Here is a 24,468-nt window from a genome sequence, read left to right as displayed (position 1 = left end):
GGGAGTACATGGTTACTCCTCTTAGAGGCATAACTTCTTGCTAACTCGCGTCTACCTCAGCATCCTCACCTGTGCTTAAACAGAGAGGCGAGTATGACGAATAGTCCTCTTTCAGTTTTGGGTTAGGCTTGACCTAGAGTTACCTTCCCCACGCTACCTGCTAAGTGACTTACGCTCATGAGTCAGCCCATGTAAGCAAATGGTGAGCCCCCATGAGTCAAAAATGGAAACTACAAGCCAGTAGTTCCAAATCATATGCAGGGGTGCTACTGCGAGCCCCCAAACAGGCTATTCTCTTAACAGTCAGGGCATTGTCTGATTCTGCATTGATGACTTCATTTTATTTTGAGAATTGCATCTTCACAAGAGTACAAAACTGGGAAACTGTAGATTTTTGTCCTGGGATAGCTTATCAGTAGAGGTGTAAACATTTCAGGTGAGCTATTATAGGTTGATTGCCTCTAAACGATGATTTATGTCCTTATTTCTGCATTATTGTCTACTAGCTACTGCCCCATGTCATTTTTCAGGTGGTCTTATTTTCATTAGTATAGCCACTTTAGCTTGTGATCACTGCAATGCATTGTATTAGAGTTATAGTACTGACACCTAACCCCGTCAAACTTGCTCGTTGACCCCTCAGCTTCCGAAACATTGGTTTACTCTCCTTCTCCAGAGCTTAGGAGTCCTCTATCTGTTTCATGTACACTGTGGGCAGTTTAAAGGCTGATCAGAATCAAATATTGCTCTTTCAAATTTGATAATGTATGACTACAAAACTGTGACCTTTGATACACAGTAATACATCAACATGACAGGAGCAGTAAGTGCTGCTATTACCTTTACTACAAGTTGAGATTGTGTGTTAGCTTTCATCTTGCAAGCAATTATTTCCAAAAAGAGGGGGAGAAAAAGAAATGTAGAAGGAAGAAAAGGATGCATCTTTGGTTTTTGTAAATAATGAAAGTGCTGGAACAAAGATCCTCTCTGGCAGATCCCCATATTTATGCACTGACCTGAATCATTTTGGGGTTTTTTTTCAATGGAGTTGTGACTGGGATATTAGCACACTCTTCAGTAAGAAGCTGAGAGTTCTTTCTCCTCCACAGTTTGACATTTGCTGTAGCATAGTTTCCTTATGAAATTCTATTCTGCAGACATCCTGACACAGTGAGAAAGTGAATTGTTTGGAGACCTGGTACAATTTAACTGCTGCTGTGGTTATAAGTAATGGTGTGGCTAATGGTAATCCTTGACGTTGGCATTAACAGTTCTGGAGCTGCAGTAGCATCCTGTGCTTGGCAAGTGGGACAGAGTTAGTGTCAGAGGCCGCATTCAGACATTACAGGAACTGGCTTAGAATTGCAGTTGGCAGTTAACATTCTAAACTGGGGGTTGTGTCACAAACAATCCCCCATTCCCAGTTTGGGAAACTCCAGAGGCAGGTTAGAGTTTCCCCTCCCACTTCCTGGTCCTCCGAGCTTGGTTCCGCCCACTTGTTGGCTGTGGGCATGGGTTTCACAGCTCCAGAAAATTGCTCACGGCGGTGTGGGGGGGAGTTCTACAGGTCCAGCGCATCCCGCACAGACCTACCACTGCCATTGCTGCAAGGGTCGCAGACTTCAAGCAGTGCTCCCTGGTAGTGCTTCCCCCTTAATTGTAAGAGCAGCAGGGCCTGGTGTGGCTGTCGGCAGGCAGAGGAAGTAGGAAGTGTGCAGGGAGGGGTGTGGCATTCAGTCAGGGAACACACCATGGAGTGCTGGGTAAGCCCTAGAGCGTAACCGCTGTTGGTGCTTTTCTGAGCTGGCCTCTCACTGGTCACATAACCTCTAGCCACAGCTATAGCAGCGGATGCATGCAGACAACTCAACAGTCCCTTCTAACAGAGGTTTAGAACGGTGAAACTGAGGAGTAATCCCAGCTCCAAATTCTAGTTTGGTAAGTAAACTGAACCCTGTGGTTTGATTGCGACGCCATGTTTGCATGTATTCAGACATCGCATGAAATGGAGTTACAGGTTTGCCGTTACCCTTTAACTCTGGTTTTGTACAGAGAGTCCAAGGCTCAAATTGGGAATCTCATGGGTTGAGGGAGGCTGAGCCTAGCCTAGTGAGCTCTCTGGAACTCTGTGTGTTCAGCCCTCAGAGCCGCCTTCAATCAGGCAATCAGTATATATTCAAAATATTGCACATTTTCATTCCAAAATTAATTGATCCATAATAACCCTATGCCTGTTTCCACAGTAACCGCTACTCACAGGTAAGATATACAGCATTGCATACACATGCATGCTGGGTCTTCCAATTGTACATTGGTAAAGCTTATTTTAACTGTACCTGCATTAACTATGCTGATGTGCATCAGATTTCTACTTGACTCTGGGCTGGCTCACCTTTGTCTTCTGCTTCAAAATGTCTGATATTGCCATGCCTCGTCGAAATTGTGCTGATCCCTAGACTGGTTGCTGCTAGTTTGAAAAATGTGTACTGTACATTAAAATGTGCGGTGTGACTGCGTCTCTAATGGCCCTTACACTCCACCCACGCAATCTGTCTGCCATGATGAGGGGTGTGTAAATCCTATGGGGCATATAAAGTATGTGTGCATGGGTGCCTGATAAGATAGCATGTGCTATGTGGGCTGTATGTGTGTGAGTTTCCAAGACTTGCTTCTGCACCCCAATGTGTGCGTAGAGTTCATGTGCTGGACCAGTGCATAAACCAGCTCTCAGAAATTTAAAAAAACTCAATACCATCTGAATAAGGCATCAACACTGGGGAAATATCTTCGGCTTGGCTCAGGTTTGATACATTAGTCTTGTTCAGGCACTTAATGCTAGGGATGTGAGGGGGGTGCTGTCTTGTTAAAATATTTTGATACATTTATCTGTTTTCATAGAGGCGTCTTGTCCACCTGACTTAAATATATACTGATCGATGATTTATGTTTGAGAACAGAACTGATAAGACACATAAGTGTTCTTGATATTATGTTTTGTCATATCTAGCTAAAAAGATTGAAATCCCGAGAAACAATTTTCTGAAGAAATGAAACCATATGCCCTCCTGAACCCTTGTGGGAAAATAGCCTCTCAGTTTGCTCAGAATATGAAAAAGTAAAGCAGTATAAGTAAAATAGACAGCCTTGCCAAGCATGTCACATTTCTATTTGTAACATTTGGAACGATGTTTTAAAAACATTTTCTAGTTATTTTTGATAAATAAATGGTGCAAATAACATCTGCAAGCTAACTCTGCTGAAGTCAGGGTTTTGGGCTTGTTTTGGTTTCTCCCCTCTCTTTTTGTTTGTCAAATTAGATTTGTTTTTCGGGAAGGCTTGGAAAATTGCTTTGCAAAACTAAACTTGTTGAACTCCCCCCAAATATGTAGAATGAATGCAAAGATTTGAGATTCATTCCACCCCATCTTTAATAAAAGGCTGTGGCTCAAAGCAGGTGGTTTCAGACTATGTCTCAAGGGATTCATTGGAAGGGAAGCTTATTGAGAACTCCTCAGTTGGAGGAGAGATCAGGAGTGAATGACACCTTGCCCACCACTGTCCGTCTTCCCTGCAAAATGCAGCCACAGCCCACAGGGGAGCTGTCCTAGAGTGCATGTCAGGAAATAATGGGGCCCGGCATGCCTGCCAGTGCTCTGTGGAAACAAGCTGTGTCTCTTAGAACGTTTCCCACAATCTTCTGCAATGCAGTAGATGCACATTTCTTTCTGAAGATCAGTTGTTGTGAAAGGGGTTTCTTGAAGGTGGAGAGTGTGAAACCTAGAAGCCTAAGCCAGCCTAGCCCTCTAGCTTACCTCTAACCTTGTTTCTCTTTGGTGTGGTACTGATCTTCTCCTACCAGAGTGTTCCTTCCAAATTTGCAGCTGGTATGGGAGGTTAGAGGAGGCTGAGCCCTGAGCAAGAGGCTTGTCACCCGCAAAAATCGCAATCTTGCAGTCCCAAGACGACAACATAGCCTGTCCAGAACTTCCATGAATCTGTCCTCTGTGGTGTGCTCAACAGAATTCAGTAGTACAGTTTTGCAAAACTGACAGGTCTAGGACTTCTGTCCTGGTGGCTGTCAGAAGCCGAGGGAGAAATCTAGTTGAGCCAAGATGCTTCTGTTACTCAGCCCTAGTCCTATATTGAAAATGAACACATAAGAACAGCATCAGGTTAACCAGCTCTCACATTAGTACTTTATTCAGGGTTGTTGCTGCCCTTTTGCTACACATTTATGTCCAGGAAGGTACAGCTATCAGATTAACACAAAAAGCGGCTGAATCGCCTTGAAATCTGTGTTCCTTTCTCCAGTGAGCTTTTCAACCTTGCCATACTTTTTAGAATGTGAGCCCTTTGGGGACAGGGAGCCATCTTATTTGTTTGTTATCTCTCTTTGTAAACCGCCCTGAGCCATTTTTGGAAGGGCGGTATAGAAATCGAATTAATAATAATAATAATTATTATTATTATACTAATACTTGTTCCTAAAAAGTAGTACCCAAGTATTGTAGGATTTAGGCTTATTAAAGCCAGAGCTTCTGGTATATCAAGGCAAAGTTCAAGAACATTTTTAAAGGAGGGACTGTATTGGGCAGCATCCAGACTAGTCAGTCATGACAAAGCACTACTGAAACCAGCAAGACAAATTAGTCGTAACTAACGTGGTTCCATTAATGTTCTTGGGACTTGGTCATGACTAACTTTAGTCTGACTGCTGCTGCTCATGATAAGGATCAACATGGGGATTCAGGCAGGCATATAAGAAAATGAAGGAAACATAAAATGCAGCCTCATCAATATACTATCAGCTTAGATGTTAAAAGTTATAGCAAGCACAGGGGAGAACTGTGCTTTGGGCAGAATCGGAGCATTTGGTGGGAGGGAAGGTGGCGGGATACCTTACCCAGGCCCAGATGTCTAAGGGGGCCCAACTTGAACTGCAAGCACATCAATGTGGAGCAAAAATTGGGGCTAAATTGTAATCGTGCTTGAGGATATTTATGCAGACTTACTTCCCTATATCAATATGGAGTGTCCAGGTCTTGTAAGAGCTTGTGAGATTTGCTAGTGCTAATCAGAAGCAGTGCTAGCCATGTTTAAAACAATGAGCTGTGAACCCAGGTTCTCCTCCAGAACAGAGAGAGTGTGAGCACACTTCTACAAGACTCCTAGTTTGAGAGACAGAGATAAGGGGAACACGGGACACCCTATGTGACATGCTGCCTTGAGAAGGAATTCTACAAGTCCCGGAATTCCTTAGTTAATTTTATTGATACTTTTATATATTGCCTTTCGTTAAAAAATAATCTCAAGGCAGTTCATAACATATTAAAAGTAATAAAATATATTAATAACCACCACCATCAATAAAACAGTAAAAATGCAACACACAGAAGTAGCAATAACAAAGGAGAATAGCACCCTTGAAAATATCAACACCTGAGTAAAAGCCAAGTCTTTAGATGCCTTTTCAAGACAAGGAGGGAGTTGTTCCTGCAAGTATTTCCTCCCTATGCATAGAAAGAAGGCGCCAACCTGGTGTGACATCCAACTGGCACCAAGAAAGAGGGACAAGCTCCTTAATAAATCCAGGATCCCCCGGAGAGTGGGAGCCAGTACTGCTGATATCATTTATAGACCTGAGAAGATATTTGAGTTATCAGTGAGGCTTCTGGTTTCCAGAGTGCATAGAAAAGTCGATCCTAAGGACAGAGACCAGTGTCTAAAGGGCATTTCTCACTTGTGTGTAATTAATATACATGCCACATGGCCATGTCTGGCTATAAATACAAACCCAAACTAAGGTAACTAAAAAAGCTGATACCCATCATTGCTCAAAACAAGCTACTTTGTGAGGGCTGTCTTACAAATGTGTAGGGTTCCAGAGAAATGATGCTCTGGTGATGTGAACTTAGTGTAAGTTTCCTAGATTCTGTTGTTGCACCCATTTAATGTTGAAGATGCAGTTCCATATGGCATCGACCTTTTGCACCAATAATCCTAACGACCACTAGGGGCATTGGGAGGAGAGATAGTCAGTTAGGGTCTCCTTCTCTTTCCTGATTATCTCTGCCTCTCTGACCCCTCAATGAATAAACTATACTCAGAAACTTCCTGGGAGTGACTTTCTTCTCCTCTTCCTGCTCCTCCTCTTCCCCCTCCTTCTTCCCAGAATGCTTCTATGGGTCTCTCTTTGACCACCATGTAGCTAGCAGCTAGAGGTCTTTCCTATCATCATGTACTTCTAAATAAAGTAGATTAATTTAACCTTAAACTAATCTCCATGCTTATCATTTACAAGCTGTTGCCCCTGAGACACTGTTAGCTTCTGCTATAATGGGAGTGAGCTCCTGAAATACTCTGCTGTATATATATTTAAGTAGCCTGCCCATAAACCCTTACAGGTTTGGGTGCCCCAGGCTCAAACTTTAAATATTTCTTATCTCCAACAGGGTTATGGGCCCAGCCCCTAACAAGGTTTTTGAGACTTAAATCTGATCTCAGGAGAGATAAAGTCAGAGCTACATCTGTAACAAAGAGGGATCATGGATTCCACCCATCTTAGCCTCAGCATTCCCAAGTTGGATGGATCAAACTACAACAACCAGTCATTTCAGATAAAATCCTATATGATGAGCCAAGGACCTGACAATGTTCTGGAGACATAGAGAACCGCAGCTTTCCTAAACAGGAGGCTTAACATGGGTTTTCTGCGAGGCTTCACTGTGTTCAAAGTTGCTGCAAAAAACTGATGCAAAAAGTGGATTTCTTTTTTTACTCCTATATTAATTGGAGTGATGAAATACTCTGAAGGGTGATGAAAACTCCAAATTGTGCATGAAGTGCTTCCTGATAGCTCACAGGGACTTCGGAGTAAATTTGGCCAACACACACACCCTCCATTCTGGAGGAGATGCGAATTAAAAGCCAGGTATGAAAAACTTCCCGGTGAGCAAGAAACAGATGCACGGAAACTTTGGAATTCTCAAAACAAGAAAATTCTTTGAATCCTTAGAATGCATGTAAGTCCGAAATCAATATATGGACATGGAATTGGCCAGTGAAGTTTAGAAAAGGCTGGATGAGCTTTTTAACTGCAAGAGCCCAAGCAATGCAATTTTTCTCATGCAAAAGCTCTGCACCTTGAAGCTAAATGAAGGACAAAACCCCACTGAACATGTAAGCCTAATCCAGGATATTGCAAAACCGCTGAAAGATTTGGGCACAGACCTCAGTGAGGCTGCAATTGTGGGATTCATTTTAAAGTCATGATTAGAAAGTTATCTAACCTTAAAAATGGTAATTGAAGTATCAGAAGCAACTATGAACTTAAATATATTTCTGGGCTCTTGGTTGAACATTTTCCTAGAAAGCAAGAAATGGCTTTTGGCCCTGCTGATCATGTTATAGCATTCCACTCAGGGAGCACAGACAAAGGATGCTCAGTTTAAAGGCAAGGACCATTTATATTCTAATTGCCCTGCTAAGCCCGGGAAAGCTGCTACCAGAACAAAGGCAGAAACAAATATGGTTAGAATTCCTGATGCTACAAGTTGTCAGAATTCCTTAGCAGGAGGATATCATGATAAACGGAACTATCAAAAATGCAGGCCCAAGCCTAAAAGATACAATACCATGATTGAAACAGATGGAAATGCCTTTTGTATAGATTCTGGAACCACAGAAAATATATTGGACTATTAACATAATTGGATAAGGATTATAAAGTCTCAATTTTCCTGGTAGAGGGAAGGTTTCTGAAAAGGGGAGAGGTGTTGCAAAAGTGCATTGCAAGTTACCAGGTGGACAGTGTGTGGCTGTTACTATTGAGGATGTGTTGTTTGTACCATCATTGGAGAATAATTTGATTTCTGTGACATATGGAGATGATGCAAGGTTGAGTTCACAGGCAACAAGCATTGTTATATCACATTTGGAAATGATTTGATTATGACAGCATCTCTAAGAGAGTGGGTTATTTGAACTGGACTTTATAAATGAAAGAGCAAGTCTAGCAATAGGGTGTAATCACAATTCATGTGACTTACTCTGGCACTGATGCCTTGATCACCATGACATTAAAGTGATTCATCAGCTTGAGAAAGGGGAAATAATTAAAGACTTTAAAGTACAGCCATGCAGAGAGGCTGCATCCAGATGTGACTGTTGCATTCATGCTAAAGCTGTGAAGCCTACCTTCCATAAGTGAAAGGAGAAAGAGTCACAGCACCCTCTGGAATTGATTCATAGTGGTGTTTGTGGCCGTTTGGAAAGGAACTCTGATGGCAATTTCTATATGCTCACATTTATTGACAATTTTACAAAATTTGCTTATGTTCATACTCTCAGAGAGAAAAGTCACGTGTTTGAGAAATTTAAAGAGTTTATAATTTAAAAGTTTAGAGTTTAGAATTTAAATTTAAAGTTGCACTAGTCAGTAACAAGTTTGGAAGAAAACCTCATAGACTAAGGTCAGACAATGGAGGCAAGTACATGTCAAATGTCATGAAAACATTCCTGAAGGAACAGGGGATTGAACATGAAACCACTGTGCCAAATCCCCCTGACAGAAATGGAGTTGCTGAGAAGAAAAATAGCTGTCTATTAGAAATGGCCAGATGCATGCTTCAAGATGCAGGTTTGGCAAATAGGTTTTGGGGAGAAGCAGTCATGATTGCCGACTATTTGCAGAACAGATTGCCAACCAAAGCAGTACAAAAGACACCATTTGAACTATGGTTTGGGTACAAGCCTAGCCTAAACCATGTCAGAGTATTTGGATTGGAAGTATATGCATATGTACTTACGGAGAAACAAGCTGAAGCATATGTACTTATGGAGAAACAAGCAAGGAGAAACAAGCTGGATTGTAGAAGTAAGAAAGGAGTACTCTGTGGTTATGTACTAGGAAGGAAAGGATACAGAATGTTTAATGCTGAAACTGGTGATATTAAGATTTGCAATGTTTTGTGCTTTGGTAAGAGACAAAGGCCAACCAAAGGTGAAGTACCAGAAGCTGAGCCAAGGATCCAGATGAGAGAGGAATGAGATGAGCAGACTTCCATACACCTCATGCCAGCCAGTGAACCCCAACTGGAACCAGATTCAGGAGGGGTTACAGAGGCTGAGCCAGAACTGAGGTACAAACAGAGATCCAACAAACAGAGATCCATCCAGGAGATTATCCTACATCAGCAGAAGTGAAGAGTTACAGGAACCCTGCAGATAGCAAGACATTGAAAAGATTCAGCCCACAAAGCTGAGAAATGGAGGAAAGCTGCAGAAGAAGAAATTGAATCTCTGCACAAGAATAAGACATGGACATTTGTGGAACTATTACTGGAAGAAAGACTGTAGGATGCAAGTGGGTCTTTAAAATCAAACAAGATGCTGAAGGGGATGTATGTACAGTACTACAAGCCAAAGTTAGCAGCCAAATGATACTCATAGGAAGCTGCCATACACTGAGTCGGACCATAAGTCCATCTAGCTCAGTATTGTCTACACAGACTGGCAGCAGCTTCTCTAAGGTTGCAGGCAGGAAACTCTCTCAGCCCTATCTTGGAGAAGCCAGGGAGGGAACTTGAAACCTTCTGCTCTTCCCAGAGTGGCTTGATCTCCTGAGGGGATATCTTATCTATACTCCCAAATATATAGTGAAGACTATGATGAGACATTTGCACCAGTTGTGAAACACACTTCCATCAGAACACCACACAGCTTAGCAGCAGCCAGAAAGATCCACTTTGACCACTTGAATGTAAAGAACTGCCTTCCTACATGGATAAATTGAGGAAGACATCTACATACAGCAACCACCAGGCTTTGAAGAACCTGGAAAAGAGAGGCTTGTGTGCAAACTTCAAAAGGTCATTTATGGCTCAAAGCAAGCTGCTAGAGCATGGAATGAAAAGCTGAACCTACTGCTGCTCAAGGAGGGGTTTGTGCAAGGACAAGCGGACCCCTGCCTATGCTCAAGATGCAGAGACAATAGATGGATTTTCATCCTGATTTATGTTGATGACCTGCTTAGTTGCTATGAAGAGAAACAAGACAGTCATAAGATTGTAGATCACTTGAACAAGGAAATAGTATGAAATGCTTCCAAGTTCCTTTGCCTCTATCTTGGCATTCAAATAGAAAGAGAGAAGGATGGAGGTTACCTTCTCAACTAGAAACAGAAAATAAAAGACTTTCTAGAATGCCTGGGACTGACAGATGCCAATGAAGTCAGTACACCAATGGATACAAATTTCCTGTAGCAAGATGGAGATAGTGAACTTTTACTTGTTTACTTGTTAGTGAACAACCAGCACAGAAAAGCAATTGGCAAGTTTCTGTATATAGCCACAGTGACAAAGCCAGATATTGCTGCAGTGGTGGGAATCCTAAGCAGAAAAGTAAGTGCACCAAGTATGACTGGAACACAATTGGAAGCATCTCCATGCTTATCATTTACAAGCTGTTGCCCCTGAGAACCTGTTAGCTTTGGCTGCAATGGAAATGAGTTAGCTCCTGAAATACTCTGCTATATATATTGAAGTAGCCTGCCCATAAAACATAACTTACAGGTTTGGGTGCCCCAGGCCTCAAACTTTAAATATTACTTATCTCCAGCATTTAATACCCACTGAACCATTAATTTGCAGATTATTGCAAAGAAATGAATAAGTTTCCAGTGCGCTCTCTTCCCAAGAAAACAAAACTATCCTTAACTTTCCTCCATTTGGAGCAAAGAGTAAGTGAGGAGGGGAAAATTACATGTGATGGTTGCCAAACCCCCAGAATGGGACAGAGCCCATTTTATATTAAGAATTTTTTTTACGGTAATTATAAAATCTGAGTGTTTAAAGCAGCTTCCTGCACTTTTGCATAATAAGTCACTAATTGTACTGATACATTTTCAATGATAAAATCCACCCATCATATATATAAGGGGAATATTTGTGTGTGAGTGGGGGGAGATTATGGATTGCTGTATTTGTCAGAGTAATAATTAATGTCTCTTTGAGTCTTATAACACCATTAAATGGAAATAACAGTCTTTGTAAAGGTCAAGAACGAGAAATCTGGAAAAAGTGTTACTGTGAACAGAATGGCTTGGCATTCGCTCAGACACATTAAGTAATCTGGTGCTGCGGGACTGGATTGAAGATGGATGCTTGTTCATTTTTCATTTATTTACTAAACACAGCCAGTGTTGCTTTACTAAAATAATGATGATGAGTGTTCAAGCTAGTTAAGAATTCAGGAACCCCTTCTCCCTAATCCTTGTGTGTGATATGCGTGGGCCGATAGTAGTTTCTCATTGGTGTTGGGAAAGCATTTCGTACATGCTCAAAGGTACTCTGTTACTTTTGTTCCTTCATGCTCCCTCTCCCAGTGAGCTATGCCTGGCCTTTTCCATTGCACTCTTCCTAAAAAATCTCCGAAACAACCCCCTTTTCTGAAGCTTTTGGCCTGCTGTAATGGTCGATTTGAGGAAATTCCTGCTGTTATAGTTTTGTCTTTGCTTTAGTTTTGCTGCTGGAGTTTTAAATCATTTGCTATTAGCATGTAATTTTCATTGTGATTGTGTTAATTAAATTTGATATTGTTTTATTTTTGTTGTTTGCTGCCCTGAGTGCCCATATGAGTAGAAGAGCAGTCTGCAAATCTTTTAATCAATCCAGAAATAATTGAAAATTGGGGATGTAGATACAGGTGAAACTCGGAAAATTAGAATATCGTGCAAAAGTCCATTAATTTCAGTAATGCAAATTAAAAGGTGAAACTGATATATGAGACAGACGCATTACATGCAAAGCGAGATAAGTCAAGCCTTAATTTGTTATAATTGTGATGATCATGGCGTACAGCTCATGAAAACCCCAAATCCACAATCCCAGAAAATTAGAATATTACATGGAACCAAGAAGACAAGGATTGAAGAATAGAACAATATTGGACCTCTGAAAAGTCTACAGTGTACTGTGCTTGACTGGCCAGCAAACTCGCCTGACCTGACCCCATAGAGAATCTATGGGGCATTGCCAAGAGAAGGATGAGAGACATGAGACCAAACAATGAAGAAGAGCTGAAGGCCGCTAATGAAGCATCCTGGTCTTCCATAACACCTCATCAGTGCCACAGGCTGATAACATCCATGCCACACTGCATTGAGGCAGTAATTGCTGCAAAAGGGGCCCAAACCAAGTACTGAATACATATGCATGCTTATACTTTTCAGAGGTCCGATATTGTTCTATTCTTCAATCCTTGTCTTCTTGGTTCCATGTAATATTCTAATTTTCTGGGATTGTGGATTTGGGGTTTTCATGAGCTGTACGCCATGATCATCACAATTATAACAAATTAAGGCTTGACTTATCTCGCTTTGCATGTAATGTGTCTGTCTCATATATCAGTTTCACCTTTTAATTTGCATTACTGAAATTAATGGACTTTTGCACGATATTCTAATTTTCCGAGTTTCACCTGTAAGCCCTGCTAAGTCCAGGCTCAGATGGTTTCATTCTGTTTGTTTGTTAGCTCAGCAAAACAAAATGAACTTTGGAGCTGTCATTTCTGCCTCAGCAAAGGTATGATTCCATGACTGATCTTTATATGTTTCCTTTTGTTATAGTTAGTTCAGAAGTTTCCAGGAAGCCCCCACAATTGGTCCATACACTGATGTGTGCATTTCCAGTGTTTAAAATGCTCTTCATTCTTGGATTTTTCTTGAAGCATGTCATCCATGCTATCAAGTCGTATGTAGGTAATATAGAGGTGGGCAAAATACAGCTACTAGATCACTTTGTAGCCTTGGTTAGACCCTTGAGAAATCCAGCTTGTTGCTACTGTCATTTATATATTGCTTTTCAACAAAGAGTTCTCAAAGCAATGTACAGGGGGCTGGTGCTTTCCTATTCCCCAAAGGGTGCATATTCTAAAATGTAACACAAAAGTAGACACCATCAATGGCAACTCGAGGAATGCTGTGCTGGGGCTGAATAGAGCCAGTTGCTCTCCCTCTGATTAATATAAAGAGAATCACCACTTTGAAAGGTGCTTTTTACTCCGCTAGCAGGGGTAATAGATTACTTCATTAATTGCTCTAAACTGCACTATGTATGTATGTATGTATTTTTATTTATTTATTTATTTAAAATATTTATACCCCATCCCTCCAATACACTACTGCTCGGGGCAGCTTTAATACTCTGGCATTAAAGTATTGCTATAATGCCAGAACCCCGTTTCTCTCTCCATCTCCACATTGCCAGACTGCAGCAGTCACAATGCTGATTTTATTAAAAGCTTCCACACATTGCTGGGGGTGGGATGGGCAGGAGAGAGGGAAGTAAGTACAAGTGCAAGGATGGAGTATAATCTCTGCTTCTCATATCCTGGGACAGGGAAAGAGTGGATAAGTACTATAGAGAATCTCTCTGTGTTCATTGTTCATATTAAGGGAAATTACGGTGCCCCTCTGCACTGAGATTTTAAATAGAATCAGAATTAAAGAACTGAGAAGTGGTGGGTAAGGCAGGGCTCAGTTTAAGAGGTGGGATCCTGGAGTAGACAAGAAAACCCTGTGGAGAGCAGGCCTCTTTGAGAGAAAAAGGTTTCTAGCTCCATACTTCAGTGATATCACCAGATTCCATCCCCAGCTCTTGGGTGGTCCTGGTTTCTGTCAAATGCTGTCCATCAAAGTAGAAAGCAAGTTTTCATCTTCTGAGGCCTTGGGCTTGATGGTAGCAAGTCATCAGGGCTTGCACTGGCTCCTGCCTCTGGACAGTGATCTCCGTCTGTGAATTTTTATCTTTTCCTTGCACTCTGAGGTTCAGGTTTCCTGGGTCATTGCTCTCTACTATGCAGTCAATGGTATCAGTGACACCTAGGTCTAGCCCACAGGGAGTGGCATCAGCTGCAAATTCACAATCCCAACGCAGGAGAAGGATTCTGTTGGGGTGAACCTTCAGTGTCTGGCCCATGTGTTCAGCTACCTGCTGAAGAGGGTCCATCATCCGAATCGAGATTTTGTAGAGATCTGTCCGACATCAGACGTGGTTCAGCACCAGCTCCCAAGACTCCAGGTGGTCAGGCGTGTCAATCAAAATCACATCATCCCAGTCAGCTGCCAGCCTTGCAAGCTCTTGCAAGCTCTTCCTGGCAGCTGAGCGGGAGGATGTCAGTCTTCAACCTTTGATCAATGATTTTGGCTTTATGGTGCTGTCACCCTGGTCATGATGGAGGCAAAGGAGATAGAACCTGAACTCTTTTTTCCTTGCTCTACTTCTTTTGTGGAAGTTGCTGCTCCTGGCGCCACTTCTTTCTCCTCCTCTTCATCTGAGGCACCAACAACCTGGGGCTTAGAGGACAATTCTGGAATTTGAACTGGCAGCTTCAGAGAGTTGGGAAACAGCTGGAGACTGTCCGGAACCTTATTCGAGTAGGCCAGGACTGCGGGAAGGACTGTGACAGTGAAGAAATGGCAGCATTTGAGAGAGGGTTTCTTGGGAATTTATTTATTTATTTATTTATTTATTTATTTATTTAGAATCCCCTCCAACTCTGAGTCTCTGCTAGAGCAGGAATCTGGCGTCTCCACCATGACAGCAGTAGACTTTCCCCATTGGCTTTGAAGTTCGGCTTGTTCCACCCCCATGACTCGATTGGACGCTAACCAATAATCTCTATATATAATTCTCTAAGGCATACCTGTGGCTAATCCCATGTGTGGCAGCTCTCACAAGAGTTCGCAAGCAGAAGCACCGTGGTGATTGGGCAGTGGGGATTCCATATGCAGATAGGGAGGAGGAGCCTGTGAGAGCAGAAGCACTATGGTGATTGGGCAGTGGGGATTCCATATGCAGATAGGGAGGAGGAGTGTATGATGGTTAAGGACAGTTGGAATGCAGCTGTTACTGGTTGATAGGTGTTCTTGATTGTAGAGGAGAGGAGTATATATAGACAGATAGATAGATAGTCTATATAGTGAAGAGAGGGGTCGTGAGGGAGGAAAGAGCCCCTTCAGGAGAAGGAGGCTGCCGTTGTGTGAATTAGATGAGGGAACAAGATAAACAAGATCTGTTAACTCAGGAATGGAGAGAGAGAAACAGAGACAGAGAAAGAAAAAAAGAAGGGAGAGGAAGAAAGACAGAGGGGAAGAGCAAGTGGAGGAGAGAGAAAGAGAGAAAAAGAAGAGAGGGGAAGAGAGAAAGAAGGAAGGGTGAGGGATGGGCCCAAGCCTGTCAGCAGCCTGAGGGGAACAAGTGGCCATGGCAGTGGCAGCAAGGAAGAGCCCAGTCAACAACTGCTGCTGTTTGGGGCTACCTAGGCCATTGGCGGAGGGAGGTAGACAGGCAAGGGACGAGCCCAGTCCTGTCAGCGGCCTGAGGGGAATGAGAGGCCATGGCAGCGGCGGTGGTGAGGAAGGGCCCGGTCAACCACTGCTGCTGCTCCTGTAGGGAAGAGCAGTTGCGGGGCTTGGGTGAGGGTGGGGAGGTCTCGGGATAGGGGGCTGCAGCTTGGCCAATAGGCACTACAACGCTGCAGCCGTGACCAAGAGTAAAGGGAAGGAGGAATGACACAGAGGGGTGAGGGCGATGGAAGCAACAGGATGAAGGAGGAGGAGCAGGACTGTGGCTCAGGTGAGGGTGGAGAGATCTCTGAGGTGAGGGGGCCTGTGGCAGGGGGTGAGGGGAGCAATCAAGTACTAATGTGCAGATGCTCTGCGTTGGTTAAGATAGTATTACATTATTATTGTCATATTGTAACAACACTGTACAACATATAAAGTTGTTAATATTACATGTACAGTGCTTTTTGATATATGATGTGCTTAAAAGGCATTGTACAACAGGTATAATTAACAATGTTGTCATTAATAATGACAAAATCTCAGAAAACCAGAGAAGGCCCTGGAACACAGATGTCTTAAAGGGGCTGAATCATACAAATATCTGGGGGCAATTATTTCCAAAGAAAAAAATGCTACTAATAAAGATAACTTTATTATTATCTTTATGACGTATTTGAGTCATTCTGTGACTACAGAAATTAAGAAGAGGACTGTTTGGATGCAGTTACTGGACATACCTGTCACTGCCACAGTGCTGCCACAGGCCACTGCTGTTTTGGGATGCTCATGGACAATTGTGGTTTTCTCCTTCCTTTTAAATGTAAAATTTAAATATGGATGCAAACTATCCATTGAAAGATGGAACAAAATATAAATCTAAAAAAATTAGGGTTTTCCATGTGATATATTGAGGAGAAGGAATGCAGCTATGTCACAAATATGAGAAGGGATGTGGTGATGGCCACCAGCTTGGATAGCTGTAAAAGAGGATTAGATAAATTCATGGAGGACAGGTCTACCAATGTCTACTAGTCTTGATGGCTTCCAAACTCATAGGCAGGATGTCTCTGAATACCAGTTGCAGAGGAGCAAAGGTGTGTGTGGGGGGGTATGCCTTCATCTCCTGCCTGTGGGCTTCCCAGCGGCATCTGGTGGGCCACTGTGGGAAACAGGATGCTGGACTAGATGGGCGTGGATGTGATCCAGCAGGGCTGGATCTTCTTCTATTAATATGTTTTAACATGTGAATAAGGAACTTTATCTGCACCCTATCCATGAAGAAGATCTGGTAACCTTAGGAACAACAAGTGCATTTAAATTCTGATTCCGATCATACAAGAATGTCCCCTGTACAAACTGTAGTATTCTCCCTCTTCTTTAGCACATCTACCATTCATGGCCAACAACTCTATTTATTAACCTGCCTTGATTATGGATTCTGAGACTCTATGAAGGAAGAAAAGTAAGCAGGGGTGAGATTCCTTGGCATAGCATGCACTAATTGGGTTTGCAACACAGGAAGAACACACACTTAATAGATAGCATCAAAGCACCAATTGGATAAATAATGTCAGAACAACACTTGCCAGCTATACCATGAGGAGAAAGGTTGTTGAGGAGCAACAACCCAGCAACCTTTATTGCACCTTAGCTGAAAGGAGTCTTCCTTCTCCATTTACTTTTCTCTTAATTCTGTGCTGGAGCCTTCAGGAATCCCATTAGTCACATAATCCTTTCTTATTGTAGACTCTACATAGATTCATCTTCTGGTTGTTCAGCCTCACATTCTGTGCCTGGTTTATCAGTATCCTTCCTGGATGGAGCCTTATGGCATGTGTTGTTCCATATGGCGGGATATGGTGATCCAAAACCCTTGACAAAGATGCCCCTGTTGAGGAGTGCAGCATATACATCTGGTGGCTTGCTCTTGTTTTCTGTGGTGTGCTTTGGAGTGGAACTGAAAACCCCATTTGAAGGGCACTGGGCTGCATGCCAAGGAAGAATGGCATGATGACAGACCCCAGCTAGAGCAATTCAGTCTCCTGGGCAGGTACGCCACACTTCTCCCCTTTGCCCACTCTGAACTACTGCACTACTACAGTACAGTGCATGGCATTTATGCAATAGCCACTCAGTACAGACAGCTGACAATTGTACTAAAATGTGGGAGACCTATAGCTGTTTCCCACTGGTGGCACTGATGATATCATCCACCTTTTAATATTGTTGCATCTGCCAACTTCTCCAAGCAGTGAGAAGTTTCAGGGGCAGTGTGACCCAGGTTTGTTTTCCTTTGGAGAGAGCGCTGGAGACATATGTTTGGTTTATTGGTCATATTTGCTTATTTACAAATATAAAATTAGAGCATAAGCGGATCTCTCTCTCTCTCTCTCTCTCTCTCACTCACACACACACACACATACACACACTTGCATCACACACACCCCTTAACTGGTGTGTGTGTGTGTGTGTGTGTGTGTATGTCACTTTCTCCATGTGCTGATGGCTATCTCCTTCAAAATACACAAAAGAGTTCCCCATCTCTTGCCTATCAATTAGCTCCTTTCAGCTGACCATTCTGGGCTATAGTGTCAGCAATCTCCCTGGCAAGGGGTTGCTTTTTCTCACAGCATAACTGTATATGATTCAGTTCTCATTCTGGACAAAATGATTTTGAACCAGTGTATCAGGAGTAAAGCACCATTCTGAACCACAGCATCTCAGACCTCTCCATAAGTCTCTCTAACTAAAAGGGGACTGGAAGCCCTCCAAGCTTATGAAAGCCAAAGATAACGAAAGCTCATTTGGGTCTGGGATCATGCAGACTTGAGCTAGTGCAGCATGCACAGTTCTTAAGAGAATGAGCTGTGATCTGGCAAGTCCCTGATTCAAATCTCAGTTCAGCCAGGAGCTCACTAGGTGGTCCGGTGGCACAAACCAGGATCTTCTGGCTTGAGCCCCCACCCTTCTGTAAGATGGAGCGAATAATACTGGCCTGTCTTAGCACTGTTGCAAGGAAGTATAGTATGCTTAGAGCAGGGGTTCCCAACTTCTGGGGATCCAAGGTTGGGAACTCCTGGTTTAGAACACTTTGGAATAGTGCTATGTAAATAGTATTGTTATAACTAACACAATGCCCATCATAAGGGCAGGTTCTCTCTCTCTCTCTCTCTGTGTGTATGAAGCAGGGCTGCATAACTTTGGCCCTCCTGCAGATGTTGACCTACAACTCCTGACTATTGGTCATTGTGGCTGGGGATTATGGGAGTTGTAGTTCAAGAACAGCTGGAGGGCCAAAGTTGTGCAGTCCTGGTGTAGAGGTTGTAGATTGGAAGGAAATGAGGGCATTGCTGAGACAGCAAGACATATTGCTTCAACCTCTCTGCACAATTTCCTGCAGCACAGTTGTGGAGAAGAACTGGGCCACCGTTCTCTTCAACTGTGTTCTCAAGTGCAGCAACATTCTCCCATGTAAGTAAATGATTTCCATTCACTCCCTAAGAGGGAGTAGATGGGTGGGGGCTAAACATGTCCCTTGTGACTTCCACCATATCTACCTCACCTCACCCTTTTGTCTGCCTAGTTCTATTCTGGATCATGTTTTTTGGTAGAGTGGGATATAATCTTGGGAAGTGGATTTTGCATAAGCCCTATGCAGACAAATATACAGGAGAGGAGAGAAGGCTCACAGCAGCAGGCCCCACCCACCTACCCTGAGTAGATTGTTCCTACCCACATACAAGCTGTATATGCAGTCTTGGACTCTGCAAGATCCTAGACTGCCTGAAGAAGCCTATGCAACTACAGAGTACTCAGGCTCTGTGCAAGGCACACAACCTAGATGTGAAAGTCTTTGCTGCCACGATCCTTTCCCTTTACATCCTCATTCCACATGCTCACTCATTCTCTGTAGCAGGGGCATAAGTTCCACTGGGCAAGGGGAGACAAATGTCATGGCCCACAGGGCCTGGAGGCTCCCCCAAGGCCCCTTAGCCAATCCCCCTTGCCTTGCCTGCTGGCCCTCTCTCCTGCTAGCTCTCCTGATCTGGCCAGGGGAGTGAAACAGCCTGCAAGCTGCTGCAGCACCTTCAGTCTCCACCTCTCAGCTGTTCAGTGGGTGGGCGGGGCTTCCAGAGAGGCCTCCATGCAGGCCTCCCTGAAGCTTGAACTTGAGTGCCGGCAAGCAGGTAGGCAGCAAGGAAGGAGAGAGGGAGGGAGGGAGGCAGGGTGGCCAGCGCTGGCTGCCCTTGCCCACCACAGCTCTGCCCAGCTTTTGACTCCTCAGGCTTTGTAATGAAGGTAGGATGTGATTTCCTTTTTGTGGTTATTCTCTTCCGCCCCTGGATATTTAGGGATTTCTTGCCATAGAGCTTTAATATAAGGTGGGGGATGTAGGGCAGATTGAAATGACTCTGAATATTTAATTTAGAGATTGAGGAATTTACTGGTTTTAAATATTTTTTTAATTTAAAAAACTATTTTTTAAAAAGTAGTTCCACTCTGATATGGAAGAATCTGCTCTTTGTCTTCCTAAAAAAAACCCCATTTCAGCCCCAGCCTTTACATCACCTGGAATGACTGGACATAGGGCTTTAGTTTTGAGCAGAGAGATGTGGGAGGAATATGTATATTTAAATTGAAGTGGATTGGACAAATTGTTGGTTTTAAATACTTTTTTAAATTAAAAAACCATCAAAAAAAGTCCTGTAAGTGGCTTGTTTCATGACAAAAAGTCCTTTAAGTTTCAGTGAAGTGTACTTCCAGCTAAATGTGGTTAGATTTGCTGCCTGAGGCTGCAATTCTCTACACACTTAACTGGAAGCAAACTGTACTGAATTTGTTAGGATTTATGAAGAAACATACATAGGATCACATCGCATGGTTGTTTCCTTTGTTAATCAGCAGTGAGGGCCCATTTTAAAATCTCATCTCCAGGCCCACTCCAACCTTGCTATGCCCCTGCTCTGCAGTCATCTGCATAAGGCTAAAGACAGCTACAAAGGAAAGGTAGAAATTGCTTCAAGAGTCCACAGGAGGGGGAGCAGAAGCCAAGTGCTTACACTTCTCATGGGAATCATGTTGCCTCTCATATGAAACCTACATCCATCCCAAGCTTTGGCATGTTAGCCCATCATTGGACATGGAGAAGAAAACTCCCTATGAATCAGGGGGCTGCTTTATATTGCATCAGGGAGATTAAAAAATCTGCTTCCACTCAGTCACCTGACCCACTATTCACCTATCAAAAAGGAATTGTGGAAGTGTGGGTGAGGATCTTGCAGCTCCCTTGGAAAATATTTATTATGTTCTCTTTTAAACACACACACACACACACACACACACACACACACACACACACACACTTCTTTCAAGGCACTTGGGGTGCATGGCCATTTTATCTTCAAAACAACCATTTTACCATTTTATCTTCAAAACAACCTTGCAAGGCAGGGTAGTCTAAGACTGAGATAGTGACTAGAGTCTAAGACTGAGATAGTGACTGGCCCAAGGTCACCCAGGGACCTTGACTATGTTAGGATTGGAGCCCAGGTCTCCCTAGTTTGCATCCACTACCCTGTCCACTATTATTGCATGGGCTGTCTTACAAGGCTGCTTGTCAGGTGAGAAAATGTCCTTAAAATGGAATATCTTCTTCTCTACCACCAACATGGCCACAGTCTCACAACCATGTTAATCCTTGTTAAATGAGATTGACTGACATCAGTGTGATTCTAAGAACCCATGTGCTGCAGGAATCCTGGCTAACATCTGCAAAGTTAACCAGGATATGTAATCCAGAATTTGATCTGGTTAGTCATCTGGCCAGATGCCCTGATAAAGATCCCTTGATCGCGAGAAGCCATGCCCTATAGTAATCTTGGCTACCTGCACATCACCCAAAGACACCTGCACCGAGCAGATCACGTCTACTGTTGCTGTAGCTCCCGCCCACATCCCATGGCCATGTAGCCACAACTCCTTCAGCTGTACTCTGCCTGGCAACATACTGCATCATCTATACCTGCCACACCTGCCCCAACACCAAGCTACAGCACAGCATGCCGTGGCCACCAGTGCAGGGTCAGCAGCCCTACACTCCACTGGCTGATGCCTGCAGGGAGACCTGGCAGCTCATGCGATAGCACCCAGGTCCACTACATGTGGGACCAGTGTTGTGGGATGTTGCTTGCCCAAAGGGGTGTGTGTGTAGCTCTGTAACATTTGAACAGGGAGAGAAGAGAATGGGAAGGGTTGCACAGTTAGCTGATGGACACCCCTTCACCAAGAGTGTTCTTGGTCAGAAGGTGCATCTCTTTTGTGTTTCTATTTTTCACCAGTGGAAGTTGGGGGCTGAACCCCACTTCCAAACATTGTACTCCCCATTACAGCACTGGGGATGGCATCAATCAGGTGGAGGACAATTAATTTTGCTGGAGCAGGGAGGAGATGCCAAGTTGATGAGAGGGGGGAATTTAATGAGCGGTTATATTCCTCCCTGCTTACCTAGCAAATTTACTGAGCAGGTTTCATGTTGTTGCTTAATCCACAGTAATTCCCACTACTCTACTACAGATAGATCATCCTGGCTAACACAAAAATAGGAGAACCTAATATGAAAGTCTTTGCCCCCCTTTCTTATTTAATATAGGCAGATTTTAAATTTCAAAATTCCCCTCCTCAACAATTATGGCTGACATCCTCAGTAATGAAGCATCAGTACAATGAAAGAAGCTTCTGAAATGTTCAACTAGCTCTGTGTTGGGGGCAAATTTTGATTACCTCCCCTTCCCCATCCCCAGGAAGCACTCCAGGCCTCCCAAGAATGGGTCCCTGAAAGTCACACAGCTCTCAGGGACTTATTTTCTGGTGGCACAGACAGAGGTGCACCTAGGTAATTTTGGAACCTGGACCGAAAAGCCTTTGGAGGCCCCCCTCCCCTGAAAATTAAGCATAATCACCCTGCTCCACCAGGTGACCACACCACCCAGGACAAACTAAAGAGGATTTGGGGGCTGCCAGGGGCTGTGGAGGCCCTGGACTTAGGGCCCAAAGTCCAGGGGTAAGAGCACCTCTGGGCTTCAGAGGGCTTTGGGGGGAAGAGGAAGTCACTGAAATTCCCTTCCACACACACTAGCACTGGTGCAACGTTCATTTGGAACTCATGAGAAGCACTGGTGCTACACCAGTGCTTCTCCTGTTGCACTGGTGCTTCGTTAGGATGTCAGCTCATATTCAGGCAGTACAGTAGCAATGGTAAGACTTATTGGCAGTCCAGATGCTTTGAATAACCCAGGCAAAAAAGCATCTTGAACCATGAAAAAGGAAAGCAAGGGAAAGCAAGAATTAGATAATAAATGGGTGCAATCCATCCCACCGAACATTATAGTGCCCTTTCTCTCACCCTTTGTTTCCCTCACCCTCCTGCCTTTTCTTGACCATACATTGTGGCAGGTGCAGTGAGGCCAGCTATTACTTTGAATGGGAAATGGACCTGGGGCTCCTTCAGTGGTATGTCTTGGTCCTGCTTCTCATCAGACACCTGTTCATGGGCTTCTGTTCTAGGAGCAGTCGTGCAGCCTGCACGCCAGGGCCTAGTGTATAGAATGCATTTTGATGGGGTGGCCTAATTCTTTGTCTCCCATGTTAACAGCCATAGGTTGTGTAAAAAACAGATTGAGAAGAAAGGTCATGATGGGGTTTCTGTCTCAAGAAGTCCACAAATGGAAATGAAAAGATTTATTCTATTGCAGAACTGGTCCCCATAGAACACTTCCAAGTGGTTTGGCCAGTCTAGTTTTAAAAGTATCAAGCAATGTGTGCACTCCAGGGTAGATCTTCAAAGAAAATAATGGTACTTCAGTGCCTATCATCTATTGATTTGTCAATGAGAAATAGACGGTTAAGTGCCATTTTTGCCTTGAAAAACTATCACCTCATTTTGTCCCTTGGCACTTTAGTGTTTCACAGAGTGTGAGAGGTGTCCTCAAGGGTTTGTCCTAATACCAAAACTTAACTTTTGATCTGAAATGGTGTTTTTTATTCTGGGTCCAGTTAATTTTGATTTTCATTGTGCTAGCTCAAAACATTGACTGACATTTTGAATTTTTTAAAAAATTTTTTAGTCAAATCGATGATTGGTATTTGAATGCAATTCAATATTTCCAAAAAGTGTGATTTGTTTGTGTGCGTGTGCCAAAAATCATAACCAGTCCAGGGCTTCATGGGAGCCAATGCCATTGAATACACCTATGGGGAAGATGGCTACTGGAATGAATGGTAGTATAATGCATCTCAACCTTCAAAAACCTGAAAGAACGTTCACCACTTAAATATGAATTCTCCTCCTTCCCCTCTCCTTCCAGGCATGGAGGATCCATGCCTTCTCATCTAGTTTATGGAAGTGTGTGCCGCTGCAATCAGTAGCTAAAGGCACATTGAGTTTCACAGCAGTAGGACTGCACCCACACAGTTTCCCCAAAGAGAAACAAGAAGTGAAATTGCTGGACAAGGGCTGACTCCTCTATTGGTTGGTTAGAATATTTGTACCAGGTGCTAATGATGACTGCTGGCTCCCCAGGTGGCCTTGAAACAGGCAGTTGTTATAGATCAGATATCGAAGGAGGAATAATATTGAGGCACCCCAGAAAAAGATCTGCAACAGAGGAGAACTGTGGGGAGAAAAGGGCAGCAAGCAGAACCCATTCAAGGAGCTCAGATAGCTAGGGCTGGACCAGGCAGGGAATTTTATCATTTGTCCTAATCCAAGTCTGGTTGCATTTCAAAAGTTTCCAGTTATGCCAGAATGTGTATGAAGATGTGCATTCAAATATGCATCCCATTGAAAGCAGTGCATTGTAGATAGGTGACTTTCACACTTGGGATACACAGCCAATTTCTGCTGAGATTTCCAGATCCTGGAAGTGATGTTTGCAGAGAAGCCTGTTTATGCACCTGAATCATCTTAGTGGAATTGGGCTGATTGCCATTAATGAAGCCAATATTTTTACTTTTATATTCATTATTATAGAAATAATGTGATTTATTTATTCGGTATAGAAATCGAATAAATAAATAAAATTATTGATTTCTTCTTCTTCTTCTTCTTCTTCTTCTTCTTCTTC

At 43.3% G+C, this 24,468-nt stretch overlaps 1 long non-coding RNA gene and 1 pseudogene across 1 annotated transcript in view; both read right to left on the bottom strand.

Moving 5' to 3' along the window:
* Positions 1-3,824: 3,824 nt before the first annotated feature.
* LOC128332708 (uncharacterized) overlaps positions 3,825-24,468 on the bottom strand; it is a 35,512-nt gene continuing 14,868 nt past the window's right edge. The window contains exon 3 of the long non-coding RNA XR_008310725.1: positions 3,825-4,137. This is a non-coding gene — a long non-coding RNA (uncharacterized LOC128332708). The remainder of the gene's footprint in view (positions 4,138-24,468) is intronic.
* Positions 13,611-14,596, bottom strand: LOC128332696 (NFATC2-interacting protein-like; annotated as a pseudogene).

The sequence above is a fragment of the Hemicordylus capensis genome, chromosome 1 (genome assembly GCF_027244095.1).
Source record: "Hemicordylus capensis ecotype Gifberg chromosome 1, rHemCap1.1.pri, whole genome shotgun sequence".
In the NCBI taxonomy this organism is placed as follows: Eukaryota; Metazoa; Chordata; class Lepidosauria; order Squamata; family Cordylidae; genus Hemicordylus; species Hemicordylus capensis.
Note: the sequence above shows the minus strand (reverse complement) of the source record. Positions and strands in the feature narration are given on the sequence as shown.